Source organism: Mugil cephalus, chromosome 5, assembly GCF_022458985.1.
Source record: "Mugil cephalus isolate CIBA_MC_2020 chromosome 5, CIBA_Mcephalus_1.1, whole genome shotgun sequence".
Classification (NCBI taxonomy): domain Eukaryota; kingdom Metazoa; phylum Chordata; class Actinopteri; order Mugiliformes; family Mugilidae; genus Mugil; species Mugil cephalus.
Window position 1 is genome coordinate 17,277,369 of NC_061774.1, and position 6,413 is coordinate 17,283,781.

At 38.2% G+C, this 6,413-nt stretch overlaps 1 protein-coding gene across 1 annotated transcript in view; it reads left to right on the forward strand.

Annotated features, from left to right (window-relative positions):
* The window catches only part of ctnna1 (catenin (cadherin-associated protein), alpha 1), a 69,172-nt gene that overhangs the window by 18,794 nt on the left and 43,965 nt on the right, over nucleotides 1–6,413 (forward strand). The window lies entirely within an intron of this gene.

Consider the following 6,413-nt stretch of genomic DNA (forward strand, 5'->3'; position numbering starts at 1 on the left):
CAGAATATGTAGTAGGGGACAACATTTGCACTTTATTGCTAATTAAAAGCATAAAAAAACAGAACATGATCTGGCTGGGAGTCTCAAAGACCCAGAGTCTCTCTGGGGAACACTTAAATGAAACGCAAAGTGTTACTGTAGTTTTGCATGATCAGTGATACTAAACTGCGTACACAGCTAGCTGGATACTGCATAAAACTATGTTCCTATTTCTAACTGTCTAACTATCCAGATGACATCAGACGCATCTGAAGATAATCCACATTTGTTTTCATGGGCCACATTCATACCAAGAGTTTCATCTTTGTCATGGTCTCTTCATCACACTGCTCCCTCCCACATACAGCTCGGTGTTCTTTCTCTCTCGCACAGATCATTCAGTAGTTAATCTGATAAGATAAATGCTACAGCAGCTCAGTGTGACTCACTTTTGATTGTATGTGTCAAAATTGCTGGAACAGTTTCCCTTGTTACTGTAATGAGACATGGAGCAACAGCTAATTTCAGTATTAATTCTGACTAAATTTAGCTAGTCTTCAAGCTCATCCGGAGGTGGCTGGAATGGTTTCAGCCAGTCTCGTTAACTTCTTTAATACTTAATTGTTGTTTTTTTAGATTTGCCACCTATCTCTATCTATCACCAAAACACATATTCATATAGTGACTAAAACCCTAAACTATTCAGCACAAGAAATGTAAAATTCATCATCTCTGTCTGACAGCAGATATTGTGTATTGCATCAGAAAACAAACTAAATAACAACAGAACGTGGATCACTGACTTCACCACTTGTAACTATGTTGTAATATATTTGATCCAACGTTTCCAAACTATACTAAGGCTGAATCCATTGTACATATTTAAATCCACCGTGATTATGCACGGATTTGTTATCATCAGTTGCAATTTGTGAAGGCAGAACGCAAGTGAAATCTCATTTTGAAATGATAGTCAGTGTTTATTGTGTATAGAGGATCAGGAAGTATCTGAATCAATTATTCTCACATCTCTACCAAATACTTTCAGCATCCCCTGACGGTTTAATTTCAGCAAGAGGAAAGCTGCTGAAATATTGTCACCAAGTTTAACCGAGAAGCCTGTCATGTGACAATTACTACACTCATAACTATCATAGGTAACAAGATTTAATGAACAGTCAAATATTATTATTGAGTGGACTGCAAAGATGTTTTGTAGATGTATAGTTATACCAGAGCCCAAATATCTTAAAGCAAATGCTGCAAATGGACTACGGTTATGTTTGTCCAACTATCAAATACACCCCCTGTTGTTGGCATAAAATGTGTCTGGCTGATTTTAGCATGTCTGACTAACTAGTCTGCTATGTGTAGGTCTGGGCCAAGAGGAAACAGAACCCAAATACGATATTTTGGGAGTCTGTGGGTCACAATATTAATACTCCAATTTTGGGACTTTCAGCTCTGTTGCATGGCTCCTGAACAAGTGCATTCATTGTAGCAGAGAACAGGGAAATGGCCCGAGCCTCCCTGCTTATAAAATGGGAAATTGGCCATTTTGTCTGTACCCAAAAGTAATCTGTGTCTACTTGGCCCCTGGCCTAACTCTCTGTACAAATGCCAGTGACAGCCATTAAAGAGGATCCTCCATAACGATAAATGCACAGGTCCTAAAGCACAACTTTTCTTATTTGTCCAAAAATAAAAACTTTAGATCAAGTTGGCACTAGAGTACGACAATTACAGTGACCTGGTAATGTGGAGAAAGTTGCTTTGTTTGCAGTACACTCTAAGTATTTGATTATAACCTGGATCTGTGCTGTATTTAGAAAATGTTTCATTTATCCCTGTATGGATGCCCCACCACTGGAATAAATGTAATCTATTGTGCAGGGTAAGTTTAACTATTTAATTATATAGGTATTTTCAATAGCACATTCCAGAAATGGTTGTTGAGAATCCCTTCGACCATTGACGGACAAAGGGACTTGCACTCATGTCCCCGACCATGTTTTAACATCGTTCTCTCTAGACAGCACGCCCATGCTCAGTCATAGTTTGCTCTTATTGCCCATCCACAACACTGCCAGTTTATTTTAAGGTTGAGGCCATTCATGTGCATCTTTGGTTTGCTTCAAAACAAGTTTTCTACATCACTGAACTCCTCATGTCACTCACATAGCCCTGTATGACTTAAGAACTCAGGATTCATAGAGCAACGCATCTCATCACTGCTCTGATGATGAGTGGACATGACAGGGATAAGACTACTCATTTGGCCAGACGAAGTAAACGGATGCGAAGCGTAATATGTCATTGTTCGCGTGTTTGCACTTAATTGCCTATTTAATTGTATAGGTTCTGAGTACTGTGGTTTGTGAGATGATGTTGGCATAGTGGTAGAGCTGTTGACTGGATCTGCTGCCTTAAACCTTTGGTAGATAATGTGCTGGGTAACCTGACTTTGTTTGTACAAACTGCTCATTGGCTTGATGAGAATGTGTGTGAGCTGTCATTTTAGGGCAGAGCTGCAGAAGTGCAACGTTATTCATGCAGGAAAAGAAATGCCCTTCTCCAAATGCTTCCACCAATGGGGTTACGCTAGGAAATATTCTGGATGTAATTCTGTCTGCATATAATTCTGATTATAGATAAGGCTGTGCAAGTCATTGACAGTAAGTTGCCTTTACAGCTCACATGTTCAGACACAGCTAAGGCTTTTGGAGGGAGTCCTAATTCATTCTCTTTCTTTATCCCATTCCTTTTTTCCCTCTGGCTACAAGTTGTGTTTATCCCCTTTCACATGTTTCTTTGTCTACTTCTGAGTTACAAAAATCTTTCAATATGGATTGAAACTTAGGCTGTTGAAAACTATTCACGGTCTATGACTTGGTGTAAAGTTAGTATAATTTTTATGATGCAAAATGTATTAAGTCATGATGTTCCTCTGTTTTTGGAGTTAAAAGTGTATGCAGTCAATGACGTTTTAATAGTAAATAGTTTAAATAGTTGGTTGAGCTTTTCTAGTCAACCAGTGAAGGGGAATGTAGATGGGGGTTATGTATCCCTAGCAAATTGTGTGACCTCATTTATTCCATATTGTCATGACAGTTTGACATGGCACGTGTTGAGTCTAACTGTTTCTGCCATTTTTATTAATAATGCATCTCTTGTTCCCAGCATCTGTCTGGGGTTTGTCTTATATCAAACTGTGATACTTGGGTACTTTGGCATAAAAACAAACTACTGACATTTAAGTTCTTTCAACTTGATGTGATACGTGATCATTTTCACCTGCATGTGAAGGACATACCTGCCTACCACCTCCTTCACAATCCTTCTCTTACTCTGCATGTTCCCTTCTCTCTTGACAATTCACTCTTTCCACAACTCTGGTTGTCTTTTTGCCTTGGGCATCTAAAGTGAATGGCAGACTTCATCCACATTTCTCTTGTGTCTGCACAGTTGCTTCTCATTTTAAATGCATTTTAGGATGGGATCTTGGAGTATCTATATTCCTTACATGATACTCTTCTGAGCTATGTGTAAGCTAAAAGAAAAGTGTTTTTCAAGTTTAAAACAAAGCACACCTCTAACTGGAATATCATTTGCCATTTTATCTTATTTGTGCTGGTAGATGGTTATAAAACTTTAGGTATGTTGTCAGGCCTGCAGGGTGAGAACATAATGTATAAGCATTGCTGGGAAACTGAAACAGATAATGAAGTGGAAACATTTAAATATATATATATATATTTTTATAACCATGATGTCGTGAAAGATGCGAAGCCTAATGCAAGACCTGTGTGGAAGCTGTTCAGGTTATCTATTTGTAATCTCAACCTAATGCATAATTAAAACAAATTGCATTCCACGCAATGTAAAGAGAAAGATTTAGTGTCCCCAAGGTTTCACATATTTACCGTCAACATAAAACATTTGTCTGTCAGTAACAACACGTCAGGCAACATTTCTCAGACCTCGATCTCAATCTTTTGTTGGTGAATACTGGGCTTTTTGATTGGCTCTTCTGGCCGGTAGATGACGCACCCTTTTTACTTCAGTAAGCTTGTTGTTTTCACATGCTTATCTTAGCTTTTGGTGCTAAATGATTGTATTGCATTGCTGTCTTTGTCTTTATAGGTTAATGCATTCATATTCCTGCAGTAATGTTTAATGTTTGCCGGATCTTTTCACTTTCACTGCCTAGCACAGAGTGTTTTGGAGAGTTCTTCTACCGGTAACAGCTTGAGAACTAACTAAAACTGGAATGTTTTGATGCTTAAACACTCTAAACAGCTGAAAGATGCAATGAAGTGAGTCAGATGCTAATTCTCTGTGGGTTAGTCGTTCTTTAATAACACTGTAGTCTAAACCTGATCAAATGAACAAATGGGTTTTTGTGCTGAATATCATTATGCCCTTTAAGTGCTTCTCAGACTGATAAATCTGATAAGTAATTTTCCTGTAGCTGGAGGTGTCAATGCTAAAAGAAAATACAAGAAAAACAGGATACTAAGATGCTGTTTGCAGGTGTGTATGGACAGAGAATTGCATCCCCTTGAATATGAGGGAGACAGAATACGAGTGAGCTGTAGTGTGATGAGTGTGCTTCACTGGAAGGCGAACCCCATCCGTGCATCTAACAAGTGCACGCACCTAATCGACTGTAGCAAGTTCCTTTGTTTTCATCAGATGTGCCACTGACCCTGGCAACAGGAAATTACTGTGTTCAAATCTATATGATATTAAATGACATCAGTAGGAGGACTGGGATTGCTTTACTTCATGGTATTATTAAACAGGTTAATGTTCTGTTGATTTCTTATCCAGTTCTTCCAATGTGGTGCACTAAACAGGCACTCGTTACTAATATTATAACATTTAACATGTATCCTGAGTCTGCCTAAAGACACATTCAGATGATTTTAGTAAACCCTTCGGACAATCCACCATTCTAACACCTGGATACAACAACACATTCACACTGACATTAGTACCTACACGAAGAGTAGTTAATCACTTCACTTAACCTGCACTGTGGTAGATTTATAATAGAAGCGAAACACCTGGTGAAAACCTGTGTGGGTGGCAGCAGTGGTTGGACTGGACCATGTGTTTTTCTTAATGACTACATTTTAACTTGACCAATGCATCACAAATAGGAAAAAAGCTAGAACACTGCTAAAAGTCTTGTTGAGTGAGCCACTGGTTGATGCTGTAGCAGTGTTGGTCTATAGTTGACTGATTACTTTTAGCTTCAAAATATTGTTTCTCAGATGCTGGTTAGCTTAATATTTACTCCAATGCATCAATGCTTCTGGGGGATTAATCTTTGAAGTTCTGTGGATTTCTTGTTGCTCAAAAGACTGTGAACTATTAAGCAAATAGCACATCTGATTTTTCTGGGTTTAAATATACTATATATAAATATACTGAACAGCTTTTGAATAGTTTATTAGCAAATATATGTGTGTTTGCTGTATGTCACGCAGTGGTGTTCAAAATATGTTTTTGACTGGGTCTGCTACTTAGAAGAAATGTGAAAAAAAAGTGAAGTTGATCTAAAAGACAGTAAGTTCAGCATTTTTTTTTGGTAAGTTTTTTTACACAGACACTGCAAATCTCTGTTTACGCTTGGACCCCCAGCAATAAGTACATTAGGGGGTATTTGCCGGTACCCAGATCAATATGCCCTTCCTAGTAAGCATTTTGCAGATTTATTGGAGGCCTCATAATGAATACCTCAAGCATACATGGACTATAAGCCCTTGAACCCAGCAGACTACTGAGGCCGTGCTGTCAGACTCGTCAGTTTAGTGCCTTCACCACTTGGGTACACTCAGCAGGTTAATTACTGAAGCTGACTTTGTGTGGACCTCATCAGAAAAAAAAAGCAGGTAAAGTTGAAGTGGCTCTTGGATAGCCTATATTCCTTAACAATGTTGGCATCTTTGGAAACTGCTATACATACACTAAATTGGTTGAATTGTCCTTTCAGCATGTTCAGCTGGAAGAGATTTTTGATTGGTGTTGATAGAAATGGCTCTTACCAATGAAACTTACCAAGTGTCATTCAAGTGTCATTCTAGTAATTTCTACGGTAGATAATACACTTTGCTGGTTTACACTAAATTTAATAGTAGATGGGTTAATGATCAAGGCAGTGTGTTACTGATCTGTCTTTCATATTTCCTGAAGGATGAGAATATGAATGCTATCCATTTTGTTTCCTATCCGTAGCCATGGTAACTCTACACAAAGGATGCAGGTACAAATGGCTTGGAAGTTGTAAAAATAAAAATGACAACACTGAGGCTAAATAATTGACCAATGTTGAGCTCATAGTGACAATTCACATATGCTCACATCTAACATAACACATTAAACATAGCAGGCACCACAAATGTCAACACACACTGCCAGATATTATT